Raw genomic sequence first — 19480 nt, forward strand, 5'->3', positions numbered from 1 at the left:
TGCCGGCCAGAGTGGCGCTGACCAAAATGATAATGCTCCCTCGGCTCCTTTATTACTATGCTAACCTGCCAGTGTATGTGCCAACGCACATATTCAGAGGACTGGAAACTCTCACCAGGCGCCTCATTTGGAACAAAGGGAGGCCCCGGGTAGCATTAAAGACCTTATATGCTGCCACGGACGCTGGAGGCTTAGCAGTCCCCAATCAAGAGCTATATTACTTAGCAGCCCAGCTACAATGGGTCGCTTACTGGCTGAGCGGCAAGAACCTGATGGACACGGCCACGGCCGACACCACCCTGTCCCCCGTACAGGTGCTAACACTCTTCCACCCCCTACTGCAGGGGCGACACCCCACACAAGTACATGTGGCGCTCGCGAGGCGGTGCTTAGCGCGGGCCCTCAAACTCACCAAAGGTACTCTGCCCTATGCCCCGAACCTACCTCTACTAGGGACTCCCTTAGGCATGGGCATACTGTCCTCGACTGCGCTACGCAGCTGGACTGCGGCAGACCTAGACGACCTGAGCGGCCTATATAGCGACGGAGAGCTGCTGCCCTTCGAGACCCTGGCCGCAGATGCCGGGCTACCGGTGGGCCAATTCCTGACACATGCCAGACTCCTCCATGAGCTGACGAAGACATGGGGCGACATGAGCCAAGAACCGCCCACTCATCTACTCATCCAATACCTACACGTGATGGGCAATGGGTCTCATATAGTGCACTGGCTGGCACAGGCACTACACACCCATACCCAATTCTCCTCCCAAAGATTGAGGGAGAAGTGGACAACCGACCGGGGCTCCGGCTGGACGGACAAACAATGGGTCGCGATATTAGCGGGCGCTAGAAATGTTCCCCGCAACGCGCGATTTCAAACCATCCAATATTATATCGTTCACCCAGCGTATTTGTCTCCTGACAAACTGAATCGCTATTTTGGACTCACTTCGTCGGCGTGTCCCCGATGCGGCCTCCTAGACTCAGACTTCCTGCACGCACTCTGGAATTGTGCCCACCTCGCCTCGTACTGGTCAGCGGTCACTGACACACTGACGGCGGCCACAGGCGAAACTCTCCCCAGGATGTGGGAAGTATGCCTACTGGGACTCTACAAGAGAACCAAGCAGACCAAACTGCGGGCGCGCTTTTGGGACTTAGGCCTCATTACGGCTAAGCGCCTCATCACGAAACGGTGGAAAAGCACCACTCCACCGCGCCCTGCGGACTGGCGTCGCTCTTTTGGCAACTGGGCCTGTGCGGAGAGTGTGTCACTACACAGGGAGGAGACCGCTGGCCTACGGAAATACCCGATCGCCCAGGACTGGGACGCTACCCTGATCGCGTACCATCGGGCGTGCGCCCAGGCCGGTATAGAATGCCAACTCGACGCGGAATAGACAGGACCCAGTTCGCTGCTGTCCATGTAGGGCACGGAATTTACCCCCCCCCCGCTACCAACCCCCCCTCCCCCCCTCCCCCCTCTCCTTCCCCCCCCGCTGCCTGCCCTGACTGCTGAGATTTTACACAACGAGAGATGTCCCTTGCCGCTCCTCGCCACTGCCCTTCCCCCCCTTGCCTCCCCCCCCCTCCCTCCGTCCTGCAGCCGCAGCGACCCCACATCCTCAATTACACCCGCCCCTGCGCAGCCCACATAGGGTGCACCACACACAGCTAGGGATCTAGATACACTACCACGCACACAAACACTAGTCCAACAGATGTTGACATATTTTTCCCTCCCCCTTTTCTTTTATTTCCCAGTTATATCTTTCGGTTGACGCAGAGATTGTTGATGTTGTACATGCGCTCATACTCGATCCCCCCTCCCCATTTCCGTATCACACACTGCCAGCTGGATGCTTCCATGTACAGGAGGCGGAAACCCAGCAACCCACATGACACAGGGAACACAACTTAATACAATGACTGTTGGATTTCTTGAACACCCTGGCCCTTGCGCAGTGCTACGAGCCGGGAGCACTGCGGCACGAGACATTTCCTAGCACCGCCACTTGTGAACTAATGCATCTCCACTGGCTACTGTTTATTTTCACACGTATATAATTGACATGTCATTTTGTGCTGATAGCCAAGTACCGTTTGTAGTAATGATTCATTGGTATGATACTGTATGACTACTGCTTAACTCATCTGTGAAACTAAATAAAGTTTGGGACCGTTGGTCTTAAAAAAAAAAAATAAGTGGCTGGAACACAGGCAGTTGGTAGATGTCTGGCGACATCGCCACCCCACAGACAGAATATACTCTTACTTCTTTGGCTCACACCAACTACAAATTAGGCTGGACAGATTCGTATTCACATCTTCCCTTGCCTTGTCGGTGTCACGGACTGACTGTATGGGCTGGACTATTCTGACCATAATCCGCAATTTTTGGCAACTGTCATGGGATGCTGACATGTCCGCAATACCTACGTGGCACTTACAACCAGAGACAATGGAGACCCTCCACTCCGAAAAGCTCTGCTATGATCACTTAATTTTGGGAAAACAATCTCACGGCGTCCTCGCGCCTCATAGAGTGGGATGCTTTTAAAGTAGTGATCCGAGGGCATTGCTTAGGTACACCCTTGGTCTGCCCAGATCTATTGAAGCATACTTTAAGCAGGGACAGAACAGGCTTTTCTGTGAAGAAACCAGAGCTGTAGGGAACAGATAAGGAGTGGACATCGATTTCGGCAGGACCCACACACATCCCACAGAATGCAAAATTCAAACTCATACAATTTTATATCATACACATAGCATACCTAATTACAGCCAAAAGAAATTGATATTTTCATAAGACAGACGCTGCTTGCCCCCGATGTGTGATGGTTGGGGCAGATCTTCTCCATATGTTATGGCACTGACCTGCTTTACACACTTACTGGCAAGATATCACATCCTGATTATCCTCCTGGATGGAATGCACAGCACTACACACTAGGTAGGCGTGTGTGCTGTGTCTGTTTCATAGATCCATGAGACACAGGTTTACCTCCTGATTCCTCGACCTGGGCTTTACTACTGCCAAGCATCTTATTACCCACTGGTGGAAGACCCCAGATCCTCCCCCAATTAAGGCAGTCATGCAATCATTACTTACGTGGGTACAGGCAAAGAGTGCAGTACTACATATGGAGGATACCTTACGGCTGTCTAAATACCCTGTAGCACAATGGTGGGACACAATACTAGTGGATTTCAAACTATCCACATGGACACCTGAGGAAGACACACATGACTGCACAAAGGGCAGGAGAATAGGTGTTACGAAGATTGCCCAACTATTGTAAAGGCATTAGGAACTAGTATTAATTTGTTATGGATGGTGGATGTATGGGTGTGGGGTGCCACTCGACGTCTATGATTAAATACGAGTGTCAGCGTTGCTGACTGTGGGTAGAGGGAGTGACAAAGTTGTGCATCATTATGTCTGTAGACTCAAGTTAACATTGAAGTTTTTCTTTTCACATAATCAAGAATCTAGCAATATACACTGGGCCAAGCTATTGCCTTTGATGACTGCACATTATGGGGCTCAGTCATTATGATCGCGGACGGACTTGAGTCCGTCCGCGACCATCGAGGAGGAGGGAACCTCCGCATGGCCTGCGGAGTTCCCTCCTGTCCAATTAGGATGTGACCGCCACCCTGGCGGTCACATCCTCAATCTTTAACATTGCGGCGGGTGCAGCTTCAAGCTGCACCCGCAGCAATGTTAAAAATGCATGCACGCCATTTGCGTGCACAAAGCGGCAGGCACCGCGCGGTGCCTGATGCTTTGTGCACGCAAATGCAGGGGGGTACCATAGGTACCCCCCATGTGCACCCCCGCCAACCCTTCACCCAGGGGGCCCGCAACGGGCCCCCGAAGTGAAGGTCCGTATGCTTTTCCACGGCGGAAAAGCCGCCGCGGAAAAGCATATACATTCAGACATCCTGATATGCCTGACGGTGTCTGATAGACACCGTCAGACATGTTAGTGCTTTTCCGCTGCGGTCGGAAGGCGACTGCGGCGGAAAAGCTGCGGACAGATTCTCGGACCCACCTGCCATCCTAATTTGGCGGTGGGTCTGTGGAGGCTCCGCAGCGGATTTTCCTCATCCTCCGGGCCGGCGGTGGCTTCCCCCGGCCCGGAGGATGCGGAAAATCCGCAATCATAATAAGCCCCTATATGTGTAAAATGCCATGATGACCTGGGCGATAAGGGGGGGTAATTGACTTCGGTAATCCTGGCTCCATACTGAAATTATCATTTGTCAAATTCCACGTAGGAGAAGTATACCTTTTGTAATCCAAAACAGATTATTAATTTCACACTGTACTGTCATGCAAGCTGTTAATGTAGGTGATAACCACAAAAATGCAATTAAGAGATTCAAGCAATTGTTTTTCAAATCTACTGGGTCACTAGACTTACATGCCCTACAATATACTAGGGACCTACAGGTAGCTTGTCAGTACCAATCATAATTATACCTAACTACCATATTGTGTAAATGAGAGCACAGGCCCTGGGACTGGTTAGCAGAGCCCAAGGCACAATCTGAGTCAGAAAACCAGCATCTAGTAGTCAAACTGGGTGCAAAAATTGAGGGGATTCTGTAAAAAATGTCCTGGTTTCTCACATGGGGGGAAACAGATCTGATTTGCATGGAGCAGATATGGGTGAACTTGGTATTGGCAACTGCCAAACACAACATTGCTAGATTGTGGGTTGCCGAGCTGGCGCCGCAGTTGGGGGACTGGAAATGAGACGTGCATTGGTGTATGCTTGCTGAGAAGGTGGTGTATGAAGGTCAGGGATACCCCTGGAAATGGACGAAAATGTGTGGCCATTGTAATGGCTACAGGAGCAATATGTGTAATGACCTAATGCTGCGACCATTAGGGCTGCGCTGGGATCTAGCCGGGGGGGGGGGGGGCGCTGAGCTTAGCAATAACATAAGATAGAAAAGCACCTGCTGCAGACTTCCTTGTGCATCCATCTTTCAGCTTTCAGGCAGCAATTACAAATGTAATGATTACTCTTGTGGTTAATGTTCCTGTTAGAGAGATCGGCTAGCAGCACTTTTGACTCACACTAAAGTAGTGCAGAGGGTTAATATACCTGCTGCAAAGAACAGATTTGTATTTTATGTTGATAGCTGAGTGGGTAAAGCCAGCCTATCTGTGTATTTGAGGCCAGCCCATCAATGTTTTTGAGGGAGGTTAAATTAAGAGATGTGGGACACTTTTGCTGGATGATAGAGATGGAAACCGAGGAGGAGGTTATATGAGGGGCAAAAAGGATTGTGCACCAGATGCCAAAAGTTTGAAAACCGGCCCTGCTCAGCAAAATCATCCAGTAATGAAGTGGAACCATGGTCACTGAGATCATTGATCCCCCACCACCCCTGAGAACCCAATGTCCCGAAGGTGCTATTTCATAACTCTGCCATTGGCTTCCCCTGAGGGAAGCAAGGAGGGAATAGTAGAACTAGTGGCCTCTAGTCTGTGCTGCCTTGAAGTGTCACAGCAGGCGAACATTATACGAATGAGAACATGGTAGGAGAAAGGAATGTTGCCAACATTCATACCAGCAGAAAAGAGGTGGATGGGGAGAAGAGCAGGTTTGGTCTTGCGTGCCTGGACATCCTTGTGGGCCTTAAATTAAGAGCATTGATGCCTACATATATGGGAGCAGTGGTATTCACTTCATACAAATTAAGAAAGGGCACAAGTTTTTGATTTGGACATTTGTGTCCAATCCCAAAAAAAATACGTAATAGGAGAATTCTTGAGCTGCCTGCAGCTGAATCAAGGGGATTTTTGTGCCCCGTGAGAGAGATAACCTCATAAGGCCTGGCAGGCTGTGTATAATTGCTGTTGAATTACATGATTTGTGCTGGGACCTACTCAGAAGCAATGATGGCTCCTCCAGTGTTTCATTTTCATTCCCTGGAAATATTTAAAGGTAACCCTATGTCTCATAGCTACATAAAAGTGTGATTTGGGAAGACTTTCCAGTTCATTTCAAGCACGTCTTGACTCAGGGTTTAGTTTGGTGGCGTTGGAAGTGATGGAGCAGGGTTTCCGTGAAATAAAACTTGCTCGGATTGAACTCCATAATGTGTGACTCAACGAAATGTTTTGAAAAACAAATCCTGCAAAACTGAAAAGGGTACAATGGAAATTGCACAAGCGTGAGCTGGAAGTGTTAGAGTAGGCCGCAAATGAAAAATTGAGGGTTTATTTTCCACAAACTAGAATATAATAAGCAGAGTGTAGAAAATTAAGCAATGAAAGAACATTTAAGAGTGGAGCTTTATGAAAATGATAAATAACACGTGTATTTGTTTTCTTTAGAAGTGTACTTACTGCCCTTCAGAAAAGACTGAGAGTCTTTTAGAATGAACATGGCATATTAGAAATGTAGAAGGGAGAAAAGAAAATGTGATGTGTCCTTCACAAGTTCCTGATGGTGGCCAAGGTTGCGCAGAGAGAAAGGAGATTAAAAGAAATGAAGGTTCTTTGCCAAGCGAAGCGTGAGGACATTTGTACCAAAGAAAAAGATACATGAGTGAGATGGAGAGATAACCAAAACACGGAAGCCAGATACTAGAGTTCGTACACTGGAAATGTTGACAGTGTGTAAAGATAAAACAATAGGAGATTATGAGGTTCGGCACATCGAGCGTGGTGTGATTGAACACTGCTTGTTTTTGACCAATCATAGAGTGCGAAATTACTTGAGATGACACAATGAGGGTCGGACTTTTAGTGAATTTGGGGTATAACTAACAGTAGCAAGTGGGTGGGATAGATAGGGTGTTTTCTTACTTGGGAGGGGAGAGAGCAGTGTTGCTGTTTCCTAATTCTATGGGCTGGCTGATTGTTCTGCTGATCCTGACTCTTTGACTTTGCTCCTTAACTCTCTGATTGTTCTGCTGATCCTGACTCTTTGACTTTGCTCCTTAACTCTTCTTGATGGACCTAGCGTACTCTCATGGCCAGAGGGTAGCTTTCCAGATATCTAAAAACCCTGTATGATCAGTTAGTATGACAATCTGAATTTGCATAAATTAATTTGAAAATGTCTTTTATTCTTTTGTCTCTGCGCCTATTCACTCACTCATTGCGCTGACATTTGAGATGTACTATTAATGTCTATTTGCTAATGTTTCTGGTGTGATGACCTATGATTCAAGCTGTGTTGTACTTGATGAGCAATTTACAATCATTTAGATAAAGTATTTAAAACTTCCAAAGAGTTTGTCATTCTTAGTGTTATTGATCTAGTAACATGAAATGATTATTCTTATGATAAAAATCTAATATTATTTTCCAAACCCTGATTAACTATAAAAGATACATTGCCAAGAAGAATAATTAGGATGAGCAAATTGGTAAGTTTGATTGAAACTCACCCAGCATATTAGGGACTGCAGTTTTATTGAATTGGATCCAGATGATTAAAATGTGTCAGTTTCTGAATACTGGATCAAAAGCATAGACTTTCATTTTTAGGTTCCTTTGAAGCTTTGCAGACAGGTTAAATACAAAAGATCTGCTTACCAATGGCAACTTTTTTGAAATGCAATTTATTTACAGGACTTAATTGAAGAAATGAATGATTTTCATTAAAAAGTGTCACAATCCTGAAATGTTTTAATGTTTCATTGTTTTTTGACTTAATAACCTTACATTTAATTATTATGGTGGCACTCTGACAAACCTAGGAAGCTTGACTTTTATTAAGTGCACCTCACACAATATAATGCTATACTGAGGTACATGTTGTTATTTTAGGGTTCAAGGCTTGCTTACTTGTAGACTGTTAATGGTGCCTCTATTGCAAGTGGTCCAGGATACATTTAGGGGGTTATCTGACCTGTGAGACCTGCTCTCAGTGTGCACTCCTGTGGGTTGTGAGGCCATTTATAGGGTGCCAATTCATATAATGTTTAATTTGCATGCAGGACTTAGTATGTGTGTAATAAAATACTTCTTTTTATAGGAAAAAGTAAAGGCTGGAAATCAATTTTTTAGGTGTTACTTGCACTGCTGAGTGCTGGATCTTTATTCCACACCACACCCCCTAGATAAATCTTGGACGTTCTGTTTTGCTTTGCTATTCTAAGTAAAGTGCTAACAAACACAGTGGGGCATATTTACAAGCCACTAACGCCACAGGAATGGTGGCGATAGTGCCTTATTTACAAGGCAGCGTTAAGCCACTTAACGTGGCTTAACCCTGCCTAGTAAATAAGGCCCCCTTTCACGCTACACTTTGTGTGAAAGGAGCATGCAATGAGTGTTGTGGTGGGCATTCCGCCGCAACACCCGCTGATTTTGGTGCTGCCCCCTATTTACAAAGGTGGCGTAAATAGGAGTCAGAGCCAAAATTAAGACCAGAGAAAACCTGGTCTTAACATGGCAAAACTAGGAGAAATGCTTTAACTTTCCTGATTTTGCTGCATTCATTGAACGCAGGCAAGGGTGCCTGCGTTGGCACTAGGCAGCTAATTCTACTGCCAGCACAGGGAGAAATGCAGGGGTGTGCTGTTTTAGTGTAAATACAGCCCATCTCTGCATTTCTAAAGTGAAAGAACGCAGCGTTAGTAATTTTGGAGCTGACCCGCGCTCCACCACTTTCTTATTCATATGCCCTACTGTTTAGTTCCCAGTTGGGGATTCTGCAGTACTAAGGCCTAAGGACAGCACTGGCAAAATACCTCCAGTGTTACAATTGGATCTAGTACTCCATGTCTACCCTGGCACCCTTCGACCAGAATTACCTATAACACCCTTTGATGATGATGATGACTTTGCTAAAGAGAAGTTTTTGCGCATAGAGAGCCAATTTGGTGTGCTAGGGCTCTTTCTTCAAATTTGCACTGAGCACTTTTGATGTCCTGAAGGACAGCACTCATTTCCACATAGCTTTGTTTGGCAGACGCTGATGAAAACGTTAAAAAGACTGGAACCAAGAAGGCTAATACTTCATGGCAGGCAGAGCTACGGAGAAATCAAATCTTTTGAGGCCTCATTATAGTCTTGCAATTGCCTAAATGATTGCTTCACAAAGTAATAATGCAACTTTTCTCACAACCCTGCAGACTAAAGGCAGCATTTATGTTCTCATCCATCTTAGCGTTTTGTCACCGAAGCGTTTACATAAGAGCTACTAATTGGGATGTATAGCAGTTAATCATGCAGTTCTGTTGAGCTGTGATTATGTTCGCCTTCAGCATACATGCATTGTTAAATTGAGACATAGATGTCTGCTATTAGCTGAGAATGCACTGTGACGGTTGCATGACTCTTTTGTCATCTGGGTAAAGAATTTCTTTTTGCAGTGGAAAGCAACTTTTGGTGTGGGTGACCTGGCTCAAGTGAACTCTCAAAAACCTATCTTGTTGACAAATGTTTCATGATTTATTTATGATTCAATGTACAATATACAATACTCAGTGGCGGCCCCTCCTCAATGGCAGAGGAGTCGCTCCACTGACTGTCTCAGGGCCAGCAAATATAAAATGAAACAACACTCTTGCATCATTTTATTTTACATTTACCAACTCTTAGCCAGCGGTGTTGGAAGAGGCTGGCCGAGGCATGGGGTGGGGGAGGAGGAGTGCTACGAGCACTACACTCCCTAAGTGCACATACGTGTTTTGTCCGACCGTCTCATGCTGACCAAAACACACATGCATACTTAGGTTTTCTCCAGCCCAGATGCATTTAGCAGCCGTTCTTGATAAACCTCACAGACTCCCTGGTCTGAGCAGGGCATGTTTCCTGCCTGCACAGACCAATCCCCACGCTGTTCTGCAGCAATGGGTTTGGATGGGAATCTTGGTGCCAGGGGCTTCTGGAAACAGCAAACAGGAAGGGGAGATGTTACACAACTAGAAGCAATGATGGAGGTGGCTGGCGGCTAAAGTACTTTTTTAAAATATTATATCCCCACCCATGTGACATTTTCCTCGTGATCCAACCCGCCCCAACTCCCTTTGTTTATGGTGGCTGTCGTTGACAATCCTTGAGTCACTCTGAAGATTGTGGTAAGGGGGTCTGCCTGTTGGATGGATTTTCAGGCCGACATGCAGACAATTAAAATACAGAAGAGTCACATTATTTTTCAGTGGTAGCCATGCTAACAGACAAAGGATATGGACACAATAGTACTGGTGCTGGGACAATTTGCAGAGGTGTTGAGAACATTTTCAGAGTAGGGGTTCTGTCATCAATGTTACACTGTGAAGTCATATGGATTGCAAAAAATCCAAGTGTCACACAAAGAACAAGTGCAGCAAATTGTAGTTCGGACTGGACTGTTCCCATGGGGCACAGGGTCAGAGCTGATTTGCATATCGCCATTGTCTAACCCAGGGTGGTGTGGAGTGCAAAATAACGATGGATTTGGGCCCAGATCTTTGGACTGGGTTGAGTGTGTGACATTGATCCACATTCGGTCCATCACCTGTTGTGTTTGCATATTCCGCCCTAAGTGCGCTGGGGATGCCCAGACGTGGGTCCCAGGCACTCCACACCACTGGAGTCAAGCTAGCCGGGCTGATGAGAGGTGTTACCTCGAAACCGGTCCGGTCCTCGGATGCTTGATTCCGTTCTGGGAAGGACATGGCTTTTGTAGTTCGGACTGGACTGTTCCCATGGGGCACAGGGTCAGAGCTGATTTGCATATCGCCATTGTCTAACCCAGGGTGGTGTGGAGTGCAAAATAACGATGGATTTGGGCCCAGATCTTTGGACTGGGTTGAGTGTGTGACATTGATCCACATTCGGTCCATCACCTGTTGTGTTTGCAAGTGCAGCAAATCATCCACACCCATCCAGAAGGAGAGTGGTAAGCCTGTATTATGTTGCTGGTGGTGCATTTTAGTGTGCATTATTGCAATTAGATTACTATAGCACGGTGTGGTATCGCACTCTCATTTACAGACAGCATATATTCTATCAAAATGATAACACAATTTTAAAAATTGTGCTGTTTTACTGATAAAACTATATAATGGACAAACAATAATGTTTGTGGAGCTCTGGTTTTAGTGAATATGTATTTATGTGCATAACCTTGTAAAGTGTCTTGATTTGTTTTGATCCTATAAAAACCTTTGTTTCCACCACACTTCAAAAGTACAAAAATGTGTTTCATTTGTGTTTTTCTAGCTGCTGAAATAGTATTAAAATATTTGTACGGTTCATTTTTAGGTATTTACATTCTGTTGTGTGCTAGAAAAAATGGCATTCTACAGCTTTATTTCTCTCACGCTCCCTGTACACCTGCAAGATTGTCACATAGTTCACATGAGAAAATTCTTTCACTTTGCAGTCAGAGAAAAGTAAACACCAACCTCCATGTTAAAAGAGAAAACTGCAATTTATTTGATGACAACTGTGACAAGACAAAAGCAAAATGTCAAGGTCTATTTATTACTAATTCCCGTTCTGAACTCATAAATAGTTATTTTGGGTTACTGCAGCACTCCCCGACCACTACTTCCAGTGCCTACGACAATGTGAGTAACAAGTTGATAGATATTGGCTATGCAATTTAGATGTTGTACACATAGCCCATTAACTTGAATTTTATTGTTCTGAGTTAAAAAAAATAACAAGTTCTCAAAGAGAAAATATCTATCAAATCTCATCATTCACTTGTCACATCGATGCTGACAGAATCAAGGCATAGAAGCACAGCATCTCCGAGAAGTTACAATAATACACATAAATTTGAACACCTAGGGGCCGATTCCGATTCGAGTCGGATATCGGCACGACCGACTCGTACCCGGAACGGAGTCCGACCGACACCTACCGGCACCCTACGACCCTTGCAGTACGATGCAAAGCCCGTGATCCACGACCGAGCCGTACGGAAAACAAGCCGTACGACCGAGCCCTACAAAATTCAGCTATCCGGTTGGAAAATGAACACGAGCTGCACCGACCGACATAAACCCGGACTGAACCCGTCCGATACGTACCCGCGACGTCTTACACGCACAGTACGATGCAAAATGCATGAAAACCCACCAATTCGCACCGAGCCCAAGCCGCACGACCGACACAGCCCGAAAACGTACCTGAAGCAACAGAGACCACTCCGATCGATTCGCATGCAACACAGAACCAAATCTGCGTGAAAGGCATGGAGCAGCCCACACAAGCCAACATGAGCGTCCGACTTGGTTAGAAGAAAGTCTCCTACATGCCCACAAAAAAACAAAATTAAAAAAAATTGGCACAAAGACACACCCTCAACTCCAGCTATAAAAAGGCAAAAATACAGTACCATGATCCCTTGCAAATACAACAGAGCAGCCAGCACAGAACAACTTTAGACACCAACCACAGACACACAACTCACCCATCACACAACCCACACACCATCAGCACCCCTCCAAAAGCTTCCACACATACACCTACCAAAACAGACAACCACCCACCCACCCTCACTTGCACCCACCCACATCAATTCTCACCACCACCAATCACCATGCCTCCTAAGAAGAATCCACAGTTCACAGACACAGAGTTAGAAATATTGGTAGATGAGATCCTCAGAGTGGAGCCACATTTGTTTGGCGCATTGGTACAAAGGACCCCCATGTCACTGAAAACCAAGATATGGGACAGGATCGTGGACAAGGTGAACGCCCAAGCACCAGCATATCGCACAAAGACTGACATCCAGAACAGGTGGTATGACGTGCGCAGGAGGGTCAAGAAGCTCCTCCAGAAGGAACATGCCCTGAGCCAGATCACTGGCAGTGGCCCTCCTGCCATACCAGTCAACTTCAGGTCCTGGGTGGAGAATGTGCGGGACATCCTACCACCAGAGGGCATCCATGGCCTACCTGACATACCAGAGCCTGGTGAGTACAATACCAATATGCCCAATATTGTGTCGCAATACACATACATAACCGTTAAGGGGATAGTGAAACCATGCACTGATAGTAAAGGCATAGGAAACAAAAGTCAATCAGCCCAAGAAGTCTATGCGAGTCAGACAAACACAATAATGGCCACATCATAGTGATTTGTAACTGTGTCATGACATGTACAAACCTACCAACAAATAGAGCAAGCCAGTGTCAGCCATCTTTTCAGCACAGGGACATCCCCTCACAGGGAAGGAGTGTCAGAAGGAGGGAAGTGAGGGCATGCTGGGAAGGGGGTGTAGCCCAGAGCATGGTGGGACTTGCAGTCACTCACAAACATCAGCCACCTACATGGCCCAGCAAGCCCACACTGCACCATGCTCACCTCACAGGGGGTAGAAATGGGCTGGCAGGCACCCTGGGATTGGGCTCTGTTGTGGGGAGCAAAAGGCCCTGCCCTTAATTGACCACCATTAAACACCAGAACTTCACTGTCTGCCATCTTGACAGTACAGGCACACCCCCTCACAGGGAAGCAGAGTCAGAAGGAGGCAAGTGAGGGCATGCTGGGAAGGGGGGTGTAGCCCAGAGCATGGCGGGACTTGCAGTCACTCACAAACCTCAGCCACCTACGTGGCCCAGCAAGCCCACACTGCACCATGCTCACCTCACAGGGGGTGGAAATGGGATGGCAGGTACCCATGGATTGGCCTCTGTTGTGGGGAGCACAAGGCTCTGCTGATAATTGGCCACCATTAAACACCGGAACTTCACTGTCTGCAACTTGACAGCACAGGCACACCCCCTCACAGGGCAGTAGAGTCAGAAGGAGGGAGGTGAGGGCATGCTGGGAAGGGGGGTGTAGCCCAGAGCATGGTGGGACATGCAGTCACTCACAAACCTCAGCCGCCTACATGGCCCAGCAAGCCCCCACTGCACCATGCTCACCTCACAGGGGGTGGAAATGGGCTGGCAGGTACCCTGAGACTGGGCTCTGTTGTAGGTAGCGCAAGGCCCTGCTGGGAATTGGCCACCATTAAACACCAGAACTTCACTGTCTGACATCTTGACAGCACAGGCACACCCCCTCACAGGGCAGTAGAGTCAGAAGGAGGGAAGTGAGGGCATGCTGGGAAGGGGGGTGTAGCTCAGAGCATGGTGGGACTTGCAGCCACTCACAAACCTCAGCCACCTACATGGCCCAGCAAGCCCACACTGCACCATGCTCACCTCAGAGGGGGTGGGAATGGGCTGGCAGGTACCCATGGATTGGCCTCTGTTGTGGGGAGCACAAGGCTCTGCTGATAATTGGCCACCATTAAACACCGGAACTTCACTGTCTGCAACTTGACAGCACAGGCACACCCCCTCACAGGGCAGTAGAGTCAGAAGGAGGGAAGTGAGGGCATGCTGGGAAGGGGGGTGTAGCTCAGAGCATGGTGGGACTTGCAGCCACTCACAAACCTCAGCCACCTACATGGCCCAGCAAGCCCACACTGCTCCATGCTCACCTCAGAGGGGGTGGGAATGGGCTGGCAGGTACCCTGGGACTGGGTTCTGTAGTGGGGAGCACAAGGCCCTGCTGGGAATTGGTCACCATTGAACACCAGAACTTCACTGTCTGCCATCTTGACAACACAGGCACACACCCTCACAGGGAAGCAGAGTTAAATGTTAACAGGGATTACATTCCTGTGTCAGCCACCTGATGGTCCTTGAGTACCAATGACCATGTACATCAAAATCCATACATGAGCTGGGTGTACCCACACATCTACATGCACACTGAAAGGCTTCATGTTGGCAGGACAATGTGCTACCACCACATCAAACTCTGTCTGTGACGACTGAAGACTATGTAGTGTTCAGGCATGCATCCTGACGTCATGTTGCAAATGTCATGTATATCAAATATTGTTACAAAGATCAAGGAGGGGTGAATGGTCTACTCCTATTGTGCAACCTGGTTCATTACTGATTGTGTTGCCTCCATTGAAAGCCACACAAATGTACACATGCGTAGTCCATGACATCATGTTTTTCCGCACCAGTGTACTGTAGCAGCAGCATCATTGGTTCCCCTTGTTGCAAATATGCTGTGCCTCCAGCTGGAGGTAACCTGGCTGGTTCCCCAGTAGTGCCCAGAGGAGAAACTGAGAGTGTGTGTTTGTGCTCAAGTGCTGTGAATCAAAAACACACACAACACCCAAAGGCAAAGGAAAAATGTTGAACATTGTGATGTATGAAGTTATAAACAAAGGTGTTGTGTGTAGATCCAGCTACTGATCCACCGCACCAGGGTTGGTCACTGTTGGTCAACATGTAGCAGCCCCATGTGATCCTAGACCTAATATCTCCTCTGGACACTACTGGGAAAGCAGCCAGTCTACCTCCAGGTGGAGGCACATCATATTTGCAGTAAAGGTGAACCAAAGTAAATGCAGCTACAGTACACTGAGGCGGCAATCCAAGTAGCACGGCCCCAATCCTGTATACGTTTAGGAGGGAATTTACTAAGGAATTAATTCATGTACATAGCATGGCTGCACTGGGTGAGTGATCCCTTGCCACTCCTTCATTGTTAGTTCTACCCATTGCAAGATGAATGTATCAGTACCTCTTCCCCCTCCCTGTTGCAATATACATAGTCAACCATTGATGTCTGTAGTAACATAACTGACAATGTCTGTCTCTTCCAAACACAGGTGCTACTGGGGAAACAGCAGCAAGTGAAGATGAGTCCCTGGCCCAGACTCTGGTGGAGGATGAGCTCTCAACTGAGGAGTCGGAGGGACCCAGTGGAGTGGAGGGTGAGGGGAGCAACACCGAGGAGTCCTCATCACCATCCACCTCAGCTGAGGACCACAGCAGCTAAGAGTATGACTCCCTTGTGGTGGCGGGAGTCAGCAGCCAGGATACAACGGATAGTGAGGCTGTCCCCACCACCACCCTCCCCTCAGCTCGCATCCCAGAGGTCCGTGGCAGCTCCCATGTTCAGGAGCATGTCTCCTTCCTGCCAGGCACCACACCCCCTGCCCTTGTGTCCCCTGCCGCCCTGAGTGTGGAGTCTGTGGACCTACTTAAACAGATTCATGTAGGGCAGACATCAATGCTGAGTGTCCTCCATGCACACAACGGTCTGTTGACACAACTGGTGTCATTCATGGAGGGCATCTCGTCTGGCATGTCTGCCCTACAGAGGACCAATCAGTCCATGGCCTCCTCCCTGACGGCAGCAGTATCCCTCCTCCAGCAGTCCCTGACCCCTTCAGCCTCTGCACAAACAACTACTCCTAGCACCCTACCTGTCCCCAGCACACACACACCTGCACGATCACCCAAACACACAGACACAGACAGCACCTAATCACCCAAACATAAGTCAAAACGTGCATGCAAGCATAGTCAGGGGACTGATACCACACACATAGGAGATGGGTCTCAAACACACACACAGGCATCCACAAGCACTCCGCAGTCCTCAGATCCCTCTCCCTCCAAGAGCCCTTCTCTTGCCTCACCTGCATCCCCATCTCCTAAGAAGCTATTCCTGTGTGACCTAGGCTTCTTCCCCTCAGATCTAGAGATCCAGACTACTGGGGGAAGAGGAAGTCCCCACACACAGAGAAGAGTTCCCCTCATACCCAGACACCCTCCCCCAGGTGCAGGCAGACTAAGGCCCCCACCCGCAAGTCACCCCATGCCCTGAAGAGCAAGACCCCACCCCCACCTCCGATGCACAGTCTCCTTCCTCCTTTCCCCAGGTCAGCACACCACAGGTTCTCCTTCCACTTCATGTCCCAGGTTACACAACCCACAGATACATCATCCCCAAAATGCTCAGGCCCTCCCCAATTCCCACTTGCCCTTCCACTGACAACACCACCAGTCTGTTGCTGCAACTACAGTGGGGAGTGTGTCCCCCCCAGCTGTCCTGCCAACCTCACCTGCACCCGTTTTCACTCCGATGGGGTTAGGCACTGCAGTTAAGTCCACTCCCTCCCAGTCTGACATGGGCACTGCAGTGGGCACCATCTCCACTATACCTGACCTGCCCACTGCAGTGGTTCCAGCACCCACCCCATCAGACTTGTGCCCCACAGTTGTGACGGCACAAACCATGTCAGACCCCCACCCACTACGCCGGCCACACGCTTGACCCAGTCTTCTCCTCCAGCAAGTACATCGCCTTCAGCCACTCCACCGGACTCCATTGGACGGATCACAGCTGCGTCCACTTCAGCTTCAGAAGAACCATGTCCCACCACCACCCGCAACAGGTTCCTCGCAGGAGCTGGAACAAGATCACTGCCGACCAGCTCACCACCTCCCTCAGCCAGAATCCTCCCGCCAACACAACGGACCCCAACAAAGCAGCCAGCAACCTCACACAGTGGATCATCAACTGCGCAGACGACCTCGCACCACTGAAGACCCCTCCCAGCAGACACGGCAGCAAGAAAGCCTTTTGGTTTACCGACGACCTTAAGAACTCCAAGAGGAACTGCCGCACCCTTGAGAAAGCCTGGCGCAACGACCAGACCACAGACAACATGACTGCCCTCAAGCACGCCACCCGCAAACACCACCAGTTGATCCGCACCACCAAGAAGACAGCATTCAAAGAACGACTGTACAACAACGCCCACAACAGCAAGGAACTCTTCAGCATCATCAAAGAGCTCTCCAACCCCAGCGCCGGAAACAACGACATCACTCCCCCGCAAGACCTCTGCGACTCACTCGCCTCGTTCTACTACCGCAAGATCGCCGAAATACACAACAGCTTCGGCGCACCAACCACGTACCCAACCACCGAACCAACGCCCCCCACCACCCTCTGCGCCAGGACCCCGGTCAGCACAGAAGACACCACCCGCACGATGAACACCATCCACTCCGGATCCCCAACCGACCCCTGCCCCCACCACGTCTTCAACAAAGCCGACTCCATCATCGCACCCCAACTCCGGGACATCATCAATGTCTCCTTCAACACCGCCACCTTCCCAGAAAGCTGGAAGCAGGCCGAGCTCAGCGCCCTCCTGAAGAAACCAACAGCGGACCCCACCGACCTCAAGAACTTCCGCCCCATCTAGCTCCTCCCTTTCCCTGCCGAAGTCATCGAGAAGACGGTCAACAGACAGCTGGCCGCCTTCCTCAAGACGAACGGATCCCTCGACCACTCGCAGTCCGGTTTCCGAGCCAACCACAGCACCGAGACCGCCCTCATCGCAGCCATTGGCGACATCAGATCCCTGCTCGACAACAGGGAGACAGCAGCCCTCATCCTCCTGGACCTCTCCGCAGCGTTCGACACTGTCTGCCACCGCACCCTAGTGCAGCACCTCAGCAACATCGGAATCCAAGAGAAGGCACTGGAGTGGATCATCTCGTTCCTCGCCGGAAGAACCCAGAGAGTCCGCCTTCCCCCGTTCAGATCTGAGGCCACCAAAGTCATCTGTGGCGTATCACAGGGATCATCGCTCAGCCCTACCCTCTTCAACGTCAACATGAGCCCCCTCGCAGCCATCGCACGCCAACACAACCTCAACATCATCTCCAACGCCGACGACACCCAGCTGATCCTCTCCCTCACCAACGACCCCGCCGCCGCCAGATCCAGCCTACACGAAGGGATGAAAGACATCGCTGAGTCGATGAAGAACAGCCGCCTGAAACTGAACTCAGACAAGATGGAAGTCCTCATCCTGGGGTCATCGCCCTCCGCCTGGGACGACTCCTGGTGGCCCTGGTCACCACTCCCAAGCCAACGGACCACGCACGCAACCTGGGCTTCATCCTGGACTCCTCCCTCTCGATGACCAGACATTTCAACGCCGTCTCATCATCGTGCTTCAACACCCTGCGCATGCTCCGAAAGATCTTCCGATGGATCCCCACCGAAACCAGGAAGACGGTCACCCAGGCACTCGTCACCAGCCGTCTGGACTACGGAAACACCCTCTACGCCGGAACCACACCCAAACTTCAGAAAAGACTCCAACGCATTCAGAACGCCTCCGCACGACTCATCCTGGACATCCCCCGACACAGCCACATATCCGGCCACCTGAGAGACCTGCACTGGCTCCCCGTCAGCAAGAGGATCTCGTTCAGACTCCTCACCCACGCACACAAGGCCCTCCACGACCTGGGCCCCAAGTACCTCAACAACCGCCTGACCTTCTACATGCCCACCCGCCAGCTACGATCGACCAGCCTCGCCCTCGCCACCGTTCCATGCATCCACAGAGCCACCGCCAGAGGAAGATCCTTCTCCTACATGGCAGCCAAGACATGTAACTCCCTCCCCATTCACCTGCGGCTAACCCAGGACCATCTCTCCTTCAGGAAGCAACTCAAGACCTGGCTTTTCGAGCAGTAACGGACCCCTCTCCCCCAGTGCCTTGAGACCCTGCCGGGTGAGTAGCGTGCTATACAAATGTCATGATTGATTGATTGATTGATTGATTGATTGCCACTGACTCTCCTGAACCCAGAACCCATTCACAGCCTACTTCTGATGAGCCCTGATCCAGTCCCTGCGGTGCCTGGCCTTCCCCATGTATGC

The sequence above is a fragment of the Lissotriton vulgaris genome, chromosome 7 (genome assembly GCF_964263255.1).
Source record: "Lissotriton vulgaris chromosome 7, aLisVul1.2, whole genome shotgun sequence".
NCBI lineage: Eukaryota > Metazoa > Chordata > Amphibia > Caudata > Salamandridae > Lissotriton > Lissotriton vulgaris.